The following is a 21148-nucleotide window of genomic DNA, read 5'->3' on the forward strand; positions in this document are numbered from 1 at the left end:
GACAATTTTTTTTTTTTTTTTTTTTGGTACTGGGGATTGAACTCGGGTTCTTGCGTTTGCAAGGCAGGCCACCAAACCGCTGAGCTAAATCCCTGGGCCTCTTAGACATCCTTTACCTGGTTGGGTAATGAGTTCATCCTAACCCAGCCAGGTGGCGCATTAGGGTTTGCATTCCCACCCAAAGGTGGGATCCAAACCATGTGAGGTCCAGTGGGTCTAAGGTGTATCCCATTCCAAACTACACTGTTCAAAACCCGTCCCTGAGTGCATAGCCCTTCTGCCTTTGCTTTTCTCTGGATTTGAGGATCACTCCAGTACCCTTTGGATTGGTTTTCCACTCTGAATCTCACCTTAACTGTGAACTGGGAAGCTTTCTAGTCTTTGTTTGTCCCTCTATTGCCAGGCATTGGATGGATGGGATCTTGTTCAACGCGTATGGCTCTCCCTTCAGAGAGTTGAGTTGCCACAACTACCAGCAAATAGAAAAACCTTTGGGAACTGATGCCACCTGAGCTTGAACTGTTGTAACCACTTCTCCTTTGAGCACTCTAATCTAGAGCCTTGGCTTGTTTCTTTGAAGTCAGATGAAGTTCCACAACTCTAGCTCTTTCTTTATTTTTCTTTTCTCATTGAATTTATTGGCACATTTTAGGTATACAGCACAGTTACATTCATCATTGGGATCTTGTACCTTTACATGTCTAGCTCTTTCTTTAGATTTCTCTATCTGGTCTTATCATTAAGGTTCCAGACTTCTCAGTGAAATACAAGTGATTGGTATCAGTCCTGATTCTGCATATTGGTTCTAATTCTAACCCATGGGCCATGCATGTGAAAGCTCTTCAGCCCTCTCCTGCCACATAATAAACCACCCTGACACTTTCAGGTTGATACAGTACCAACAATTCACTTACTAATCATTTTGTACAAAAATCAGTGGGGAAGGCAAAGTTTTGCTTCATGTGGTACCACCTGGGTAGCTTCATAAGGTAAGAATCCACTTTCAATTGGCTCACTTATATGGGCTGGTGAGTTGGTGTCACCTGTTGGCAGGGAGCTATCAGCTTGTTTTGTTGACTGGTTATCTTAATTCTGCCACCTGTGGGCCTGTCCTTGCAGCTGCTTATGCATATACATTGTGGGTAGAGTCCTAGAAAGAGGAAGTGGAAGTTGCCAGTGTTCTGAAAGACTGGGCCTAGAACAGCATAGCATCATTTTTCTTTGCTTTCTCAGTCAAAGTGGTGACAGATTTGCCTAGATTCAAGGTGATACAATCAACTTCTTGATGGAGGGAAGTGATAAAGATTTTGTAGCTCTCTCTTAACCTACAGAGTGACTGCAAGTGTATCCTATGCTTTCCTCCATCCATCATGCTTCCTTTTGACTCCTTTGTCTTCTATTCTCTATGCTACAAAGCTTATGTTACTTTCCCATTACTTATATGATATGAATTCAAGTCTTATCAATATACAATCCAATTACTCTGAAAGCAATAATTATAGTTATGCTAGGAGTTGAGATAGGTGCTGGTGATGCTGAGACCACTGAGGCCTTGTTCTTAAGGAACTTACATATTAAAAGCACTCCTTTTTTCTTCTTTTATTTAATTCTAATCTTCACCACTCACTAAGCATCTCACTAAGAACTTAATGCAATATTTCAAAACATAAGCTTATTATGAAGATTTTTACCTCCTTTCTAGTAAAGCTTATAACTTTCTTGATGCAACTCACAGTCATGTTAACTTCTTCAAGTGTTACATTTTATTGTAGTTTGACATCAAGATTATTGTTGATTATAACCTGAAGACAGCTTTTGCTAATATCCTGCAGGTATGGCATGCTATCTCTGTCTTGTACTTGGAAAGCTAAATTTTAGATTCAACTTAGCTCTTCTATGGTTATCCTTGTAAAGCTTCACCTTGTTACATCTAAGCTATTGGTCTAAATTGTCGAGATGATTTAGATTCTCATCTTTCATCCAACATCCTAACGTTTGGTCAATACAAAGTTGATGGCTGAGCCCTTGTAGGTGTTCAGCCAAATAACTGACAAAATAGTTAAACAGGCTGAACACAGAACCCAAAATCTAGGATGACACAGGAATCTTAACTTCCTGATTATTGTACCCGGGCCATCACACACCATAGGATCACACAATATCATGAAGAATCTCTTCCAACATCCCTCTGAGACCCAGATACTGTGTCTGCTGCATTTCCTGGATATTGCACCCCAGGGTCCCTGATGAAGAAAGAGAAAGTATCAGACAAATGTGATAATTTCTTACTGACACTATACTGTGTCCCAATCAGCTTTACCTCATCTTTTAGGTTCTTCTTGACGTAAAGAACAAATCATGCCCATTGAAAGTATACAACTGGATGAATTTTGACAGAATTATGTATACTCCCTTGAAGCCACCGCTGAAACGAGATGCAGAACATCAGCACCACCTCCTGGACTTCCTCCCAAGGCTGTAATCCACCTACTCTCTACCCCAACCCCCAGGTAGAACTGACTTCCCATGGTTTATGACAGGTGAGTTGCCTTTTCTAAAATTTTATGTAAGTAGAATTATACTGGGTGTGCTTGTTTTGTATTCATTTTCTTCACTCAATATGAGGATTTTGAAATTAATCCATGTTGTTACTCTCTTGGTAGTGTGTTCCTCTTTATTGGTGAGTGGTGTTCTGTTGTAGAAATATAACATACTTTGTTTATTCATTTCCCTGCCAGTGAACATTTGTTTCTGGTCTTTGACTATTATGAATAAAGTTGCTATGACTATTCCTGTGCACATCTTGGTATTGTTATGTGTTTTTGTTTTTGTTTGTAACCTGGGTTACTTCTCCTTTTTCTTTCTCTTTGAACCAGATTCTCCCTTCTTCAAATTAAGATTCAATCTCACCATTTTGTAGTTTCTACAACCTGACTTATGCAATATTTTGAAAATAGCATCATGAATTACTCACCTCCATCTCTTTGATATATCTTGATATTCATCAAAATTTTGCATTTACAAAGACTCTCAATTTTTAGAATATAATTTGTCAACTTAGAGAACTTACTCTATTTTAGCCAGCAGGTTTGGAGGTAAATATTATTAAGATCTTAAAATGTGTGTTAGATTAAGTAATTTATGTCTACTAATTTCCTACTGAGAACAGTCATACAAAAGAGGGATTATTTTTTAACAATGGAAGAATGGAAACAAATAGTAATTTACCTAAATTCTGCTATCTGGGGAGCTAAGATTTGAAACTATGTGTTTCTTTCAGATGCTAGATTCAAACCATTTCACAATATAGAATAGATATTGTGAGTATGATCAATCAGCCACACAATGTGATGAGAATTTATAAGAAAAAGGATTACTCTGAGTCAGGAAAAGTAGCAGTTTCCTTAAAAAGAGGTGACAGTTAAAGTGAGTTTTGAAAGCTCACTGGTATAAAGTGAGCTGGTAAGTGAACGATATAAAGTTGAAATGGAGAGGCAGCATGAGCCAAGGCCCAATGGTGGGAATGGGAGAGCCTTCAGCTGCTCAGTGCAGAGCTCTTTGTACTGGTGGGAGGCCAAGACGCAAGGTCCTGAGATTAGGTATCGGACAGGGCAGACTGTAGCCACCGCAGCATCTGTCTTTGATTACCTAGGTAGGTATTCAAGGCTGACCCTGAGTGTGATTGCGATGAATGCCATAAAATACTCGGGCTGTGCTTTAAGATTACCACAGTAGCTTTAACAAAGGAAGATAGTAGAATTAGGAAAACCAGTGAGGGATCCCTTAGCTTGCCAGGGGCCTAAAATATTGGTGGCAGGGCCAAAATTTGTACTGAGTCACTTGGACTCTGTGGAGTATTAGAAATTCAAGTGATTTTTGAGTCATTTAATGGTTTAGGCTTATCTTACAACTAATCCTCCACATTAATATAAATTAGCCTTAAGTATTTAGTTGCATTTATGCCCGTTGATATTTTTCTAATCTTTCCAATTTATAAATTCAGAGATTTCGAATTATGCAATTTGCATGTAGAAGGAATTGAAGCACAAGCCATTTGAAATCATGTTTACTTCTCTTATTAAATATGTTGCTTATCCTTACTGGGGGAATTTTGGGTTAGTTACTGCTGCAGGCAACCCTTCTATTTGTGCATATATATATTTTTTTTGTTAGCACATGTTTGTGGTACATACTGACTGAAAACATTCTCTTTTGGTAGTTGGTACGTGTACATGACACATCTTCCTTTTTTATATCCCTTTACCTTCCTCCATCTCCCTGCTCTCAACATCTCTTGTTCCCCTTCCAACTTTAAAATGATATATCTGTTTATTTCCTAATGTCTGTCTTTTAGCTTGACCTTTAATTTATTTATACCTTGGGTTCCTCATATAAGAGAAATAATACAATATTTATATTTGTGTGTCTTATTTAACTTAACATGTATTAAAGGTGCATTATTTCTATCCTTCTTTATAGCAAAACAACACTCCACTGTATATGAATACCACATTTTCTTTATCCATTAATCTGTTGATGGACATATATGCTGCTTCCACTGTTTAGCTATTATGAATTTGCTATTATAGATATGGATATGCATGTATCACCATAATATTATGTATTTTGCTCTTTTGGGAAGTATTGGATCAAACAGAATTTCTATTTTAAATTTTTTGTGGAATCTCCATACTAATTTCCATAGTGGCTATCCTAGTTTACATTCCCACCAACAGTGTAGAAGGCTTTCTTTCTCCGCAGCCTCACCAACATTCGTTACTATTTTAATTATTGATGATGGCCATTCTTTTTGGAATAAGATGGAATCTCAGTGTTGTTTCAATTTGCATTTCTCTAATGGCAAGTGATGTTGAACATTTTCTCACTTATTGGTTGGCCACGTGTACTTCTTATGAGATATGTCGATTTATTCAGTTACTCATTATTTTCATTGAATCTTTTATTCTAGATGAAAGTCTAATTTTTTTTGGAGTTCTTTATGTATTCTAGAGATTAATCCTCTGTCTGAAGTGTAGCTGGAAATGTTTTTTCTCCCCATTCTGTAGGTTGTCTCTTAACCCTCTTGGTTGTTTTCTTTGCTGTGTAAAAAAACTTTACTTGATAGAGTCCCATTTGTTGATTCTTGATGTTATGTCTTGAGCTGCTGGGGTTCTGTTCAGGAAGTCTTGCTTGTGACCTCAAGCGTTTTACCTACCTTATCTCGTAGCAGGTTAAGTTTTTCTGTTTTAATACTGTATTTAGATATTTGAATCATTTTGATTTTCATTAAGTACATGGCAAGAGATATGAGTCTACCTTCAATCTTTGGCATGTGAATAGCCAGTTTTTCTAGCACCATTTGCTGAAGAGGCTGTCTCTCCTCCGGGGAAAGTTTTTGGCCCTTTTATCAGAGAGTGAACATCAGGTAGGTAAGTGTTTCTGGAGTTGTTTCTGCATCCTCTGTTCTGTTCCTTTTATCCACAAGTTCTTCTTCTTTTTTTAATCGCTGTAGCTTTGTAATATAACTTGAATTTTGAGACTGTGATGCCTCTTGCCTTGCTCTTGTTGCTCAGGATTGCCTTTGCTATCCTTAGTCTCTTCTGGTTCCATACGAATTTTAGGATTTTTTGTCTAGTTCAGTGAGTAATGCTATTGGTATTTTGATCTCAGGATTGCATTAAATCTGTATAACAGTTTTTGAAGTTTGGCCATTTTAACTGTATTGGTTCTGCCTATCCAAGAACAGGGGACATTTTTCCATTTTCTGATGTCTTTTTCAATCTCCTTTCTCAGAGTACTGTAGTTTTTCATTTTAGAGGACTTTCACTTCCTTGGTTAGGTTAAATCTGAAGCATTTCATTTTTCTTGATGCTATTGTTAAAGGTATTGCTTCCCTAATTTCTTTCTCAGTGAGTTTATTACTGCATAGAAAAATGCATTTGATATTTGTGTGTTGACTTTATATCCTGCAACACTACTGAATTTGGTTATTAATTCTATAAGTCTTTTGGTAGAATTTTTTGGGACTTCTATTTAAAAAATCATCATCTGATAATAGTAATAATTTGACTTCTTCCTTTCCTGTATATCCCTTTTATTTCTTTCTCTTGCCTTATTTCTCGAGCTAATATTTCAAAAAGCTTTCAGCTTTTTCCCATTTAATATATTGACTTGCTATAAAGTAATTTTATATTTATTTTCTCCAGTATTTTTATTATGAATGGATGTTAGATTTTGTCAAAGCCTTTTTCGATGTCCTTTGAGATGATCATATGATTTTTGTCCTTGCTTTTGTTTGTGTCATGTATTACATTTATTGTTTTGTGTATATTGAACCATCCTTGCATCTGTGGAGTGAAGCCCACTTGGTCATGATGTATGACCTTTTGATGATTTGGTGCATTTTGTTTGCCCGTATCTTGCTGAGGATTTTTGTATGGATTTTCATTAAATAAATTGACTTGTAGTTTTCTTTTTCAGTTGGGTTCTTCCTTGTCAATTTTTGGAATCATGGTGATACTAGCTTTCAAGAATGAGTTTGGAAGTACTCTTTCTTTTTAAGTTTCATTGAAGAGTTTGAGGAGCATTAGAGTTAGATATAGGTCTTATATAATTCACTGGTGAATATAAGTGTTTTTTTTTTAATCACTGCCTCAATTTCATTACCTGTTACTGGATTGTTTCACACTTTTATACCTTCCTAGTTCAGTTTTGGTAATTCATATGTGTCTTGGACTTTTTCCATTTCTTGAAGATTCTCCAATTGGAGCACAATTTTTCATAGTAGCCACTAATGATCTCGATTTTGCCAGTGTCCATTACAACCTCACCTTTTTCATTTCTAATCACATTGATAGGGGTCTCTTCCTTTTTTCTGGCTAAGGATTCATCTATTTTGTTTATTCTTTCAAAGAACCAGCTCTTTCATTCCTTTATTCTTCACATTGTTTTTATAATTTCAGTCTCATTAATTTTTGCTTTGATCTTTATGATTTTCTTCGTTTTACTAGATTTGGACTTTTCTTTCTTCTAGTTTCTTGAAATGCATCATTAGGGTTTTTTTTCTTTTAGCTTGCTATGTTTTTCTTATGTAAATATTCACAGCTGTGAATTTCCTCTTTAGAACTGCTTTTATTGTGCCCCATATGTTCTGGTACATTGTATTGGTGTTTTTTGTGCATATTTAAAAGACTTAATAATGTGTGATGGTTAATTATGTAATAAGGGTAATTGACTCAATATAGCTTAAGTATACAATTGATCCACTTACAAAACACCTGCATATATTTTATTTATTGAGGTACAATTTAGATGTAACTCTCAATGTACAGATTTTAAATGCATAATTTCATGAGTTTGATAAATACATACAACTATATAATGCCACCCCACATGATATAGAATATTTCATCATCCCAGAGAGTGCTCTTGGCCCTTTCCATACAATCTTTGCCTTGCCCTGATTTGTACCATTATAGATTGGTTTTGGCTACCCTGGAATGTCACATAAAGGCAATTTACACAATATGTCTGTTTGGGGCCTGGTTACTTTCACTGGTCATAATGTTCTAGAGATTCCTCCATGATTTTGTAGGGATTTGTGGTTCCTTCCTTCTTATTGCTGAGTAGGGTCCAAGTGTATAAATATGTCACCATGTGTTTATTCATTTCCTGTTGGTTTGGGTTGTTCCCAGTTTTGGGCCACTATCAGTAGAGTTGCTATGAACATTTTGGTACAGGTCTGTTTTGTGGACATATGATTTCATTTGTCAGAAAAACACCTGGGAGAATAATTACTGGACTGGAGTGTATTGTAGATATGTTTAATTTTTTAAGAAACTACCGAACTGTTTTTCAAAGTGTTAATATTTTAAATATATTTTAGGATTGTGTAGTTCTGGATTTCTTGTTTGTAGAAAGCCTATCACAAGACTTCATTAAGATTGCAATATTAACATTAAGCTTACACTGATATTCCCTGTGACAATGGCAACTTTGTGATTACAGATGGCTATTTTAGCACCAACGCTATTTTATCCATAATTATGCTGTAAATGAGGGATGACCTCTGAGCCTCTTCCAGTAAGAATTTCAGTATCTGGAAGGTGAATATGCAACCCTCCAAGGTGTTCTTCAGCTTTGCCAAAAGGAAAAACATGCTGTAATGTCACATAAGTTAATAATTTTAAGGAGCCTCTAGGCCCAGCAGTGGAATTAAATGCTTAACAATAATTCAGAAATGACTTACAGAAACTTAAAAATGTGAATCATTTAGTATGGCTGAAATTATGCTCCTGACATATATGTGTGACACATGAGAGCACTTACCTGGGAATTTATTACCAGCTTCTGAGCAAACAAATCCTGACCTACATTTGACTAAAGTCAGCTGTCTTTGGTTAATCCTGTGGGCTTCTTTTTATTAATGTCACAATTGCTAATGTGGTATAACATTGTCATTACTGAATAGCACAGTGGGATGAGCTGCAGCTGTTATTTCTCTCTCTGAACCTACTGAGTCATTAAATCTGATTTTGGGGGAATACATGTTGTAAAGATTATTCAAATTCTGATTGAGAAATAGGACTACTGGGATATTGAACATACATAAAATAAAACTTTGAATCAATCAAGCTTTCTTTTTTTTTTTGGTAAGGTTTGAATGTTCAAAATTGTTCTTTATGTTTAATTTGAAATCTAGTGTCAGGGAAATAGAAAGTGAGTATAAGAAAATGAAAGAACAGTACTAATTAGATGCTGTGTTTTCTATGCTGAAGGAAAAGTGATGTACTATTACTGAAGAAATATTGGAAACATATTTCTCCTTCCAAAGTTATAACATTTTATTTGAAAAATCCTAATATCAATTTAACAAGAATATGCTTTTTTTCCAACAGGTCAGAGAATAACTCATTTCTCTTTAATATCTGGAGGAAATTTTGTTGTATTTTTTGTAGCCATTCCTTGCAAAAGTTTCTGTTTTCTTTTGCAATTCTTATTTTGCTCTTGGTCACACACCATTACTGCTCTGTAAAGTTGTATCAGGACTCTGGGTGGCTCACACACATATTAAAATTTGAGAAGTACTGCTCCACCACTCACATTATATCCTACCTCAGCTGTCCTAGATGGAGTGCCCTGTTCCCTTTGAATATGTCTTGAAAAAATGACTTTTCCTGTGCCCTGTTTGTTTTAGGCTTTATTACCCACCACCAGAGCTTCCTAATGAATAATGCCTGCTATTAGTTGAAATGTGCTATCATTTCCCAGATAATCTAAGGATTTTGGAAGAAACTTTATAATTATCTAACCCAGGCTTTCAAAATATCCAACTGTTACAGGTTGAATGTATCTCCTTCCATATTCATATATAAAAGCCCTACTCCCCTGTGATAGTAAAGGTGGATTGTTAACTTGATTGGCTTTGGAATCCACCCAGGGAATTATTTGCACACTTTTGGGTGTGTCCAGGTGGATCACAGAGGCGTGACTTTGGGGTCTATATCTGGTCCCTTTCTCCTTCCTCTCTGCCACTGTCCTCCCACTCTACTTCTTTGCCTCTGTGAACTAAGCAGTTTTGTTCCATCATGCCCTTCTGCCATCATCTTCCTGCCTTGTAGCCAATCCACCATGGACTGTAACCTCTGAAATTGTAAGACAAGTTAGATCTCTCCTCCTTAAGTTTTGAGTGTAGGGTACTGTGTCCTAGTGACAGGAAAATTGGCTAATACATCCCCGTATGGTAGAATTAGGAGAGGGGGGCCTTTGGAAGGTGATTAAGGTTAAATGAGGTCATACAGCTGGGAACCTCAGTATGGATCATACCCAGGTAAGAAGGGGGCACTTGAAAAATCCCAGCTGCTCTTCTCCCATGGAGGACCAAGCCGAGGGTATGTGAGTATACAGCAAGATAGTGGCCACAGTTATAACAACACAACATTTTTCCCATTTGTGCTTGCAATTCAAGAAGAGTAATTCTATTCCTATCAATAACTGAAAGGCAGTGTAGATGCAGGTATGTGAGGGTAGTAAGGAGACATAATAATTTTAATGTAATAAAACTTTCTTCATGTCCCTCTTACCATCTTTCACAAGAGATTATCTAATCTACCTGAGCACAAATACAGTATTTCCCACTTTTTCTGTTGTTTTTGAGCAAGGTCTGTTCTGAAAAAAAAAAAATCACTGAGGTTTTATAAATGTGTGGACTTGGCAAAATGGTAATATTGAATGATTCTTTTTGTCTTGTAAATGTATTTAACATTTCTCTGGAGAGCCACTCACTTTACTCTCTTATCTTTTAATGGTTTTGAGAGTTAGTTTCACTATAGATCCTCAGGTGAGTTTCTCTTGTGTGGAGCCAAAGATATGGAATTCAGGTATGGATATAAGAAGGGAACATGGGAAGTTAAAAGGTGCGAAAGGGCCATTTTACAACAGCAGGAACTATGGTCCAGGCAGAGAGTGTCTTCTCCCTATTCCAGAATCAGTTGAAAGCAGCTGAGAACTTGAGTCTCCTGGTTTCAGTTCTGCATTTTCAGGCAGTGAAATAGAACATGCCAAGCATTTATGGAATTCTTATATATCCTAGGCACTCTTCTATGGTCCACACATATGTTGTCCCTGTGCTAAGTATCCACATTATCTTACTTAATATGTACACCACACGTATGTCCTCATTTTACAGATGAGAAGACAGAACTAGAGGACTGGGCTGTTAGCACTTCTCAGTGAACATGGTGACAAAGATATTAAGAGCAATAGTATAGGAGGAAGGTGACTTCTCTTCATTGTTCTAGTAGCATTTTTTCCCTTTTGTGTTCCTGGTTTGTATGTGGTATGCATGGGGAGATACTAGGTAGTAATGTTTCCCAGCTGTGCCCTGGTGGGGGGGTGCAGTTCCTTGGCAGTTTTGCAACTATAGCCTGTCCTGGGTACTGTCTTACTCAGGCCTTCCTGAGAAGGCTTGCTCTTGACCTTATGTTTGCACTGCAGTTGGATTGGCTTTTGTATGTCCTCCTACCAACTTCAGCTGGCTTTTAACTCAGAGGTTTGCTTCTCATGGCTCTTCTGATGTGGACAGCATGTGTTCTAGGGCCTTGCACCTGCATTGGTATCCCCATTCTTCCTCCCCATTGGTATCCCTTCTTCTTCCCTTGAAGGGCTGCTGCCTGCTTAACAGTCTGGGCCAGCCCAGGCTCAGGCAGCCCAGCAGACTTGTTCACCTTCCAGTTTTAAGACACACTTTCATAATACCTGAAGCACAGCCTGGAGGAAGAGAACACCTTCCAAGTTCTTCCTTCATTAGATGCTCTCTCTCAAGGCAAGATATCCTTCAGAATTATTTTTATATTCTTTTAGTTGTTTTCCTATAGTACATTAATGATTCTTTGTATTAATCTTACTGTGTAGTTTGTTTCCCAATTTTTTATTGGATCCAGACTAATACAATCCCTATCCTTCCCACAGAAATCTCTTCAACTGTATACTTTGATTTATTTATGGCATTTATGTGAAGGTATTATTGTATGATATTAATACATTAATTGTTCTATCATGTTGAGTTTAGAGCATGGACAAGGTAATTTCTAATAATCAATTAATTCAACCACACATTCCTTTATAAATTGTTTTACTGAGTGTATTTGTTATGGATTGAATTGAGATATTCTCCAAGTGTTCAAGTGATAGGGATTTAATAGTATCCTGTGGTGCTATTGGGGAAGGGGTACAACTTTTAGGAGTTGAGATGTAGTGGAAGAAAATAAGGGCATTAGGGACATGTTCCTTAAGAGGACAGTGAGATCTAGGTCCCTCCTCTGTTTTTGCTTCCTGGTGCCATGAAGTAAGCAGATATCTTTCACCACGAGTTCCCTGCCATGATAATCTGCTTCATCACAGACTCAGAACCAATGTGGCTAAGTAAATATGGACTGAAGTCTCTGAAACCATGAGTCAAAAGAAATCTTTCCTCTTTATAAGTTGTATAGCTCAGGTATTTTGTCATAGTGACAGAAAGCTAACAACATTTTATGTAAAATGCTAGCGTGTACAAGATGGATTAAACTGATCTTTGCCTTGATGAGCTCAGTTCAATAGAGGAGGCAGATGTTTAAATAGAAAAATTAGAACACAATATGATATCTATTAGGAAATAAGCCAAACTCTCTGTGAGCACAATAACAGAATAACTCATTTTGTCTGTGGGAGTTGAAGCAGCTGCATTTGAACTTGATCTGGATAATTTACTCATCTACAAAATATATAAAAATCTGTTCATATAGATAACTGTATCACTACATACATGGTTATGTAGATGGCTATAGATTAAATTTTTAAATAGTTTTCTTTCTTAGAGAGAGAGGCTGTTAATGTGCTGGTAAAGTAAACACCAAGAGAGGTGGCAAAACATCATCTTACTTACATCATCAGTACTTAGAGGCAGAAGCCAGAGCCATAGTCTTGGTTTTGTCAGTTCACTGGAGTCTCTCTGGACACAGTAAATTTGGTGGAACTAAGCATCTCTGTCTATAATTCAAGGTCATTACATAGTCCCTGAGGTCTCTTCTAACTTTATGAAATTTAATACAGTGCATTTGAATACCAGATGTAGGATTTATGAGACTAAAATTATTTTAATTAGAATTATTATTCCTGAATCTGTTTTTTAAAGGAATGTAAGGTAATGTTTGATAAATGCCAGAAGACATCTTGTTATGATTTATACCTAGATGCACCCCGAGTCTCACATGCTTATAGGTGGGTCTTTGGGGGAGGTGTTTGGATCGTAGGGACACTATATTCATCACTGGATTTACAGCTGAATGTACTATAAGGAGGTGGGACCTGGTAGGAAGAGGTGGGTCACTAGGGGCATGGCCTGAAGAGTGTATCTCCCTTTCCTACTCCTTGCTTCACTCTCTCTGCTTCCCCGCCACCATGAGATGAGCAGCTTTTCTCCCACCAGTCCCTTCCACAGTACTGTTTCTGCCTGAAGCAAGCCAACTGTGCAAAGACCAACACTCCTGCACAGTTAGCCAAAATAAATGTCTCCTCCTTTTAGTGACAGGTGTCCAGTATTTTTCCCAGTGACAAGAAAAGCAAGACATCCCTTGAAGGAGAGCTCACAAATACCTGTTTTCATCTGAGCGAATTGGCACAGCCATTGTTAACTTGTCCTCAAGCAATGTTTATATGCATGTAGTATTGGCTCTGTAATGGATGTTTTGTATTTTTTCAGCAAACGATAAAGTCTACACTTCCAACAGTCCTGATATTTTGACACATCTCTAATTACACTTGTGGCTATAGATAAATGTTGCTAGGGATCAAATGGTGAACTGGAAGATCATCGGATCTTATATCTCAAGCATTTTTCAGAGGCTAAGAGAGAGGCTGAAAAATAGATTCCTCAGTGTTGTTGGTGAGGAGCAAAAGGTGCAAAATCTTTGGGTATTTATTTACTAGTCCAGCACTGTTAAAAGCTCTATAAGAATATTAGTATCTGAAATTATTTTCTGTTATTACATTGGATGTTCCAAATAGGCTTTTCAATATATTGTGCTTATTCTAGCTATAATAGTTCAGTGTTATAACTGGGCAAATAGGCTTTGAAGTGAATTTGTCTTGGCTGAAATTTTAGTTTCAGCATTGAACATTTGTGAAAGCTTTGAAAGTTTACTTAATGTATAGGTCTGCAAAATAAGGTTAGCAATAATGGTACCTACATTGTAGGATTGAAAGAGATGATATATGTCATGAATTTCTACAGTGTCAGGCCGAAAAAGCACCCAATAAAAGATAAAATTTATTGTAACTATTAGGGCAAATTTCCCTAGAAAACATTGTGGAGGGCCAGATGTCAAAAAGATATATGAAAATCTTGAATTCCCAACTTAGTAAATGTGAATCTTTGGGTTAGTCCCTTACACTCTTTAATTTTTTAGGCTTCTACTTTGTAAAATTAAGGTCATTATATCTTCTTCCTTCCATTATAAAATTGTAGTAAGACTCAAATGAGAATGTGTATGTGAGATTACTTTGTGCATGCTATAGGCCAATAGAAGTTATTATTATGAGGCAGGGTTTTTTTCTTTTAACATTATATTGTTTCCTCCACCATCCTGGAAGATAGAGAGGATCTTAACTAAGAGATAGGGAGAAGACAGAAATTGTTGGGCAATAATGGTATGAGGTGTGATAGAAAAATACAGTGGCTCTTTAAATTAAATAAAATACATATTACAGTAAAGACACAATGCTATTAATCCCTCCTCAAAATACTCTGCCTTGCTTCAAACACACACCATAGTTCTCTTTCTAAAGTGGTCCTGGATATCCTGTTTCTTAATGTCTTTAGTTGCACTGTCCTGGCTGCCTCAGTGTATTGAATCAGTTGAAAACATTTACCTTTCACAATCATTTGAATGTTAGGAAAGAGCCAGAAGTTGCACAGTGCCAGATCCAGTCAGTAAGGAGGATGAGGGCAACTGTTATGTCTTTACAAGCCTGCCTTTCTCATTGGATGACACATGGCAGCAGCACACACCATATATCTTTTTAACCATGCCTCATAAAGACAGGGGAGAAGGACTTCCGGAACTCTTTCACAGAGTAGCAGGAACGGTGGATAAGTGTGTTCCAAATGAAGGGAAGTACTTTGAGGGAGAGTCATGATAATGTGGATTTTACTGTAATACATTTTAAAAAACATAAACATTCATTGTATGCTTTGATCACCCCCTTGTACACCTTGAGCACAGGATATTCTGTTGACTCTCCCTTTGAGGCTTTCTGGACTGTGTCCACTTCTTTGCTCCTTTGCTACCATCTTGGTCCAAGATATTATCATCTATCACTGAGGAAGTGGCCTCTTAATTAGTGTCCTGCTTCTACTCTCTACCCTCTTTCAAGCCATTTCCGTTCAATTCCCAGTGTTGCTTTCCTTTTCTGATTGCTTCCCTCTATATTTAGAATGAAATCTAAACTACTCACCACAATCCCTGCTTACCTCTTTGTGCTCATTTGGTGTTGTTTTTGTATTGCTTGCTGCATGATAATCTCATGAGCCTTCCTTCTGTTTTTCATTCTTGACTTAAAGCATTAACCTAGTGGTCCTGCCTGCTTAGAATCTGTTTCCTCTTGATGTCCCCCCTCCCGCCCCACTCTCCTGCAACTGGCTTGCTCTTGTCATTCTGTGTTCTCCTCAGAGAGGCTTTTCCCTGTCCTATTTCAATTTTCTCTACAGCTTTTATCACCATCTGATATTTTCTTTGAAGGTTATCTTTAGAACAGTGTGTCCCTTTCTGTCTTATTTGATGTTTCATTTAAAAAATTCCTGGCATGTAATAGGTGCTTTAAAAAGTCCATTAGTTGAACATATAAAGTTAAGCTTTGAAAGGGACCAACATTCGCAAGGAAATAAATTTTCTTCTCCTTTCTCTTCCCTCTCTCCCTCTTCTCCCTCCTCCTCCTCCTCTTCCTCCTCCTTCTTCTCCTCCTCTCTTTTTCTTTTGTTGCACTTAGAAGACATTATTTTTATTTTTTATTTTTTGCATTCAGAAGACATTAAAAGCCCTGAGATCTCCCTCAGGACAGATCATCAAAGGCTTGAATATATCTTCTTCATTTACCCACATCATAGAGCCTAGTATGGTTCATTACTTCTAGAAGGATCTAGGTATAACTTGGTAATAAAACTGAGATCTGGGAAGAAAGAAATGGAGAAAAAAGACTGAGGGCACATTCGGCAATACATTGTTACAGAATTGGATCTGCAGCATTAGAATGCCTTTAGATAAACTGTTGCATATTCATATGGTAGAATGTAAGAAAGAGAACTGCTGCTACATGCAGCAACATGAATGAATCTTAGTCATATTGATGAATGAAAGAAGCAAGAGGCAAAAAGCTATAAAGACTGTATAATTATAAGAAGTTTATAAGAAGTTCACGAGCAGGCAAAACTAATCGATGTTGATTAAAGTCAAAACTGTAATTACCTGCTTACTGGGAGGGGCCCTCGTGGAGTGGGGAGAATATGTTACATTTTGATTGGAGAGGTAGTCTCATGGGTCCTGAACAAATATTTCCCTTTTTATATTTAATACAACTCCATAAAATAGTTTAAAAAGGTGAAGTCAGAAAAAATAATACTAAATAAAGAGATAATGAAGAGAAAGATGGGTGAAATAATTTTTTAAAAGACTGACAAAAGGGACCCTGAGGGGGGAAGAAGTGAGAGGGCATTCTGACTGTGGAGGGTCATTTGAGCTGCATTAGCATGGACGCATCCATCATCCTTAAGCTTCATGGGTACATAAGGTAAGGCAGCATCAAACCTTTCATTCAGGCATCACCTGTGTATCCTCCAAAAACTGATCAGTCCCATAATGGTTCCCTATATGAGTGCCCAAAGAAAACTTGGGAGGCTCAGCCTTGCTCGAGAGCCAAAAGTTTAGTAGTAAAAAACAAGTAGGAAATGCTTAGCTCTGGACTTTTTAAAAGCAGCATAAACAGGGACACACATTTCATGCAAAATTCAGCTGCTGTGACAGTGACAAAGTAATGAGGCTGGCTGCCCTTTTCTTTTAAAACAGGGGAGCTTAAATTTTTCACACATAGTTCTCAAAGTACATAGTTCTCCTGGTGCAAGGTGATCAAGGGAAAAGCCCTTACCACCTAACCATCTTCCATATAAAGATATGTATTTTAGGTTAAAAATGCAATGTCTTTCTCAAGTATCCTGTTCCCTGAAGTCTGGGAAGGTCATGGGAATAGGGTCAGTTGGCAAGAGACATGGCATTCGGTTACTTGTATAACCATCTAATTAGATAAACTAGCAGCCTATGCCAATAGACGGAGGCTTGGAGGGTTTCATTTTCCATAAATTATGGGGCCGATATTTATCCTTTGTTGAGGAGGGCTACTTTTTTTCCCTTTTGGCTCAGATTCCCTCTCAGCCAAACAATCAAATGTTTGAAATAAATTCTGAGTGGTTTATTTTATTTTTGAAGATGTGAGGGGGTGTGGCTTAAAAGCCATTTCCTAACTTCAAGTCCTTTTCTTGCTGCTGCACATGAAGTTTGCATTTCCATGAGCATCTGTGGCTGGCATTTCAAAGAACACCATACTTGCAGTTCTTTTTAGAAGACTCAAGGTTGGCTTAGAGTTGGCTTGTAAAGCACAGCTTGTTTTCTTAGTTCAACAGAACAAAATAGCTCATCTAGTTTGCAGTCTGCAGCCATCCAGAAATGGGTAGCATTGCATGAAGTGATATTTTAGTTTTGGTCTTTTGTAGTCCCTGTGGATTTTTACCCTGGTTGCTCTGTTTTGTCTGACTGTTCTTATGTACAAGCCATGTTGCCCCTACCCTTTGCTCTGGTTTTTTTTTATCCCCCCGCAAGCCTGGGCTTAGAAATAGAGCTAAATTACTAAGAATAAGCTAGTCTCTCTGCCTTTTGCTCTCCCTGCCACATAGGAACTTAGGTTCCTGGGAGGCATTCAAGTATTTCCAGAGGTATACAGTGGGCATCCTATATATGCTTACCAACTAGCCAGGCTCATGTTGGGTACCACCATGCCAGCAATTAGGCATCTGCTGGAAGTGAGGCCCAGCAGCTCTTGAGATGGCAAAGCCAAAATGAGTAAATATTGTGACTACTTAAAAATATGGCTCCAAATTGTTTTCTATCCTTTCAATCAAGAAGCTGGGCCCATTGTTCCTTCCCTAGAATCTTTGTGAGTTTGTTATTGTCTGTATCCAGAGGGCTACTAGGCCTGTCCCACCTCCTCTCCAAACTTTATTCTCCTAATAGTATTTTCCAGCACTCCCCTGTTGTCAGGCTGCTGGCCAACATATTCCATCCTTTTTTCAAATGAACCCGGGCAGGACTTGGTTCCAGCTATTCTCAACTTATTAATGACATTGTTTTCCACCTGGATCAGAAAGGCTTACTGGGATAACATGAAGCAGTGCAATGGGGAGAAGACCAGGTATTTTATTGTGATGTATGCATCTCATCTGAGTGTCTGATTATAGTTACACCTTCCTCACAAAAGACATTACCATCTTGTAGGCAGATGTTAATCAGAAACACTTCTGGCCACGTGATAGTAAGACCTCAGCACCTCTGTCACATTCTGCGTTTCCTTCCTTTACACAACTTTTTTGTTGACTTTTTTCACATGTGCCTCCTGTTAGGTTGTGTCATATTCTGGTGTGGATCACAAATTGTGTCTGTTTGTAAACTGTAGTTGGCTTCACAGGAGAAGATTATCCTCCTTGCTGACCTCAGTGCTGGCTTTTCATCTCCTGAAATGCACAGTTTTAGACTGACCTCTAAGAAGGCTCTCTGCCCCCTGTCCAGGTCCCAGATCATCTTCTTTAGCTGAGCTCAGCTTTCTCCCACCCTTGTAGTGTCCCTGAGTTTTCATGGCTCCTTCAAGTCCAGGCACTGAACTCACAAGCCTACTTTCCTGCATTGTTCTGGAATGAACATCCATGATTTTGTTTCCTAAGATCTGCCCCTTCCTAAGGTAATGGACAATGATAATATTTAAGACAGACATTCTCATTGTTAACTTGTGTTCTTTGGCTCCCCAAGGGAAATCTCATCAGAGGACAGTATTCCAATGTTAGTGTATTTGTGAAACTCATGTTCATTGCTCTGCAAGACAAGTTTTTGCAGTGATGGAAATATTCTACATTGGTCATCTCTAGGTGACTTGTGGCCACTAAGCACTTAAAATTTTAATTTTATTTAGTTTTAATTAAATTTGAATATCAATACATGGTTAGCAGGTATTGTATTAGACAGAACTGTTCTATTTCACTAAGTCTTAGTAACATTGTATTTATGAGATTAATAGTCTAGTTAAGGTGACCTACCCAGCTCAGTCTTTTCCTAGTTGGGATAAATATTGAGGCCTGTCTTTCCTGTTTTCTCCGAAGGCTTCATTTCCAAAGTGGAATGCAGTTCTTCAAATAAGAAGATGCACCTCTCTCCAGAGCTAACAGAAACACACGGAATGCAGTAATAACTATAAAAAATCAAAGAGCTTCAGCGTATGTAGTTTCCACTTTGAATCAGGTGCCATAGAAAGTCTTAATAAAGTAATGTATTTGTACATTTATTAAACAAGCAGTGATCATTGATTATATCATCAACAAGAACTGTTTCGGGCACTGTGGATATAGCAGTGAATAAACAAAGTCTCTGCTATCGTGAAAGCTTTTCTGTTGTTTTCTATGAGGAGAGACAGCTAAACCAAAAATAACTTAGAAATCAGAAAATTTAAATGAAAAGGAGAAAAATGTTCAGGCAAAGGGGACAGTGAGGGATACTGAGTGGTTTTTGAAATGGAGGTGGTCTAAGATGTGACTGACAGGGCTGTGTGAGCAGAGGCCTGAGGAGGAGAGCAGGCGGCTGCACAGCTCTCCAGGGATAAGAACTTGGGGCAGATGGAGCCAGGCAGTGTCCTTGAGGTGGCAGCAGGCTCAAGGGTTCAAAGCATAGCAAGAAGGTTTAGGTGGCTGGGAAGGAGAAGAAAGAGGGGCAGGTAATAGATGAAGTCAGTGGGGAGGAACAGGGGCCGGGTGATGTGGAGCCTGGGAGGATTTAGATTTTTATCTTGAGTGGGAGAAGAAGCCTTGGAGGGATTTCAGCAGAAAAATGATAGGCTCTAACTTTTATTGTCAGAGAATCAATGTGGCTGCCATGTACAAGGGCAAAATGTGGGAGTCTAAGTAAGAGGCTGTGGTAATAGTAGGTGGATTGTACTAAAGTGGGAGTGGTACAGTAAATAAATGTAACAGCATTCAGCAAGGTCTAGGAATGGTCTAACCAATCTGCTTGCGGTGCCAGTGTATCAATGATCATAAACTTTCTGCCTTACACAACTTGCTGTGAGTTTAAAGAAGGCATCCTGAGAGGGCAAACAATGAAATGGGGCAGGCAGGTGGCGTGGGTGTGCTGGCAATTTACAAATGAATGTTTGTGGCTGAACTTGGCAATTGGGCCATAGTTGTCTGATCTCTGCCTTATACTCATTTTTCATGGTGTCAATGAAAAATTCTGTTTTCTGTGTAAGTTATTATGTATGACCCTCTTCTATCATATAAAAGCCATACTTGGGGAAAAAAAGTCCTTTGCCCCTTCCTTATGTTCTGTTTTAAAATAGGTTGAAACAATAGATATTTGACTTTTCTTATCTATGGGAACCCACCTGGAAATAATGTCAATGGCCTACCACTAGAAAAGAGAGAGGAAGAAAATATTTCAAAGATTTCTAATGACTCCAACGCTGGTATGATAACACTGGTCACCTTTCTCATAATATGTCACTCTGGCCACCACAGTTCTGTGAGTAATATGGTAGCATCTATCAGAAGGCTGATCTTTAGCTCTCATTTCACACTGGCCTTAGAAGTGAACAGCAAGTATCAGAAGTAGATGGCACATTAGGAATTACTGGTAATTTTTCAAACACTAATGTTCAGGTGTTGTTATTTAGTTCTCACATTAATAAGTTCAGTGAGGCTGAGGTTGTGCGTTGTCCAAAAGCATGGAAATGAAGTTTGGATTAGAAGATTCTAGTTGTTGAACCAATGAAATTATGCTAAATGAGTAAAGTTAGAGTGACACAAATGATGCAGATGGTGTGTTCTGGTTGCAACTCCCTGCCTTGTCCTATCCGTTTGGAACCTCAGTCTTGCACCTCCCACTTATCAGCTGTGTTCTTGGTTAACTCAGTCAACTACTCTAAATCTTTATATCTTTCTCTGTAAGTAGGGACAATAATACCTAAAATTATTGTAGCTAGAATAGCAGCTACAGTAAAATGGGGTAAGTAGGCAGAGATGCTGGTGCTCACCAAACATTCTTTCTGCTGTCACACATCCCCTAGTAATATTTGCAGCTGTGTGCCTCATGTAACTGGTTCTTTTAATGAAGTATGAGAGCATTATGTATCACATCTGGAAAGAGGCATTAAAAAGTTGAGTCATTTTCTATCTCTTTCTTCCCCTTCCATGGCAATCGAGAAGGTAGCATGTTGCAAGCAGGACAGTCATAAGATGGTAGAGCTTTAGGCTGGATCCCTAAGTGACTGTATTGAACAGTGTCCTAGCTACTGTGAGGTAAATAGG

The 21148-nt window shown here is 38.0% G+C and overlaps 1 long non-coding RNA gene across 3 annotated transcripts in view; it reads left to right on the top strand.

Annotated features, from left to right (window-relative positions):
- LOC104873460 overlaps positions 1-19086 on the top strand; it is a 138451-nt gene extending 119365 nt beyond the window's left edge. For all 3 annotated transcript variants that reach the window (XR_783481.1, XR_783482.2, XR_783480.1), the window contains exons 2-3: positions 2333-2540; positions 18953-19086. This is a non-coding gene — a long non-coding RNA (uncharacterized LOC104873460). The remainder of the gene's footprint in view (positions 1-2332; positions 2541-18952) is intronic.
- The last annotated feature ends 2062 nt before the right edge of the window (positions 19087-21148 follow it).

Source organism: Fukomys damarensis, unplaced genomic scaffold (assembly GCF_012274545.1).
Source record: "Fukomys damarensis isolate Sample0158 unplaced genomic scaffold, DMR_v1.0_HiC HiC_scaffold_28, whole genome shotgun sequence".
In the NCBI taxonomy this organism is placed as follows: domain Eukaryota; kingdom Metazoa; phylum Chordata; class Mammalia; order Rodentia; family Bathyergidae; genus Fukomys; species Fukomys damarensis.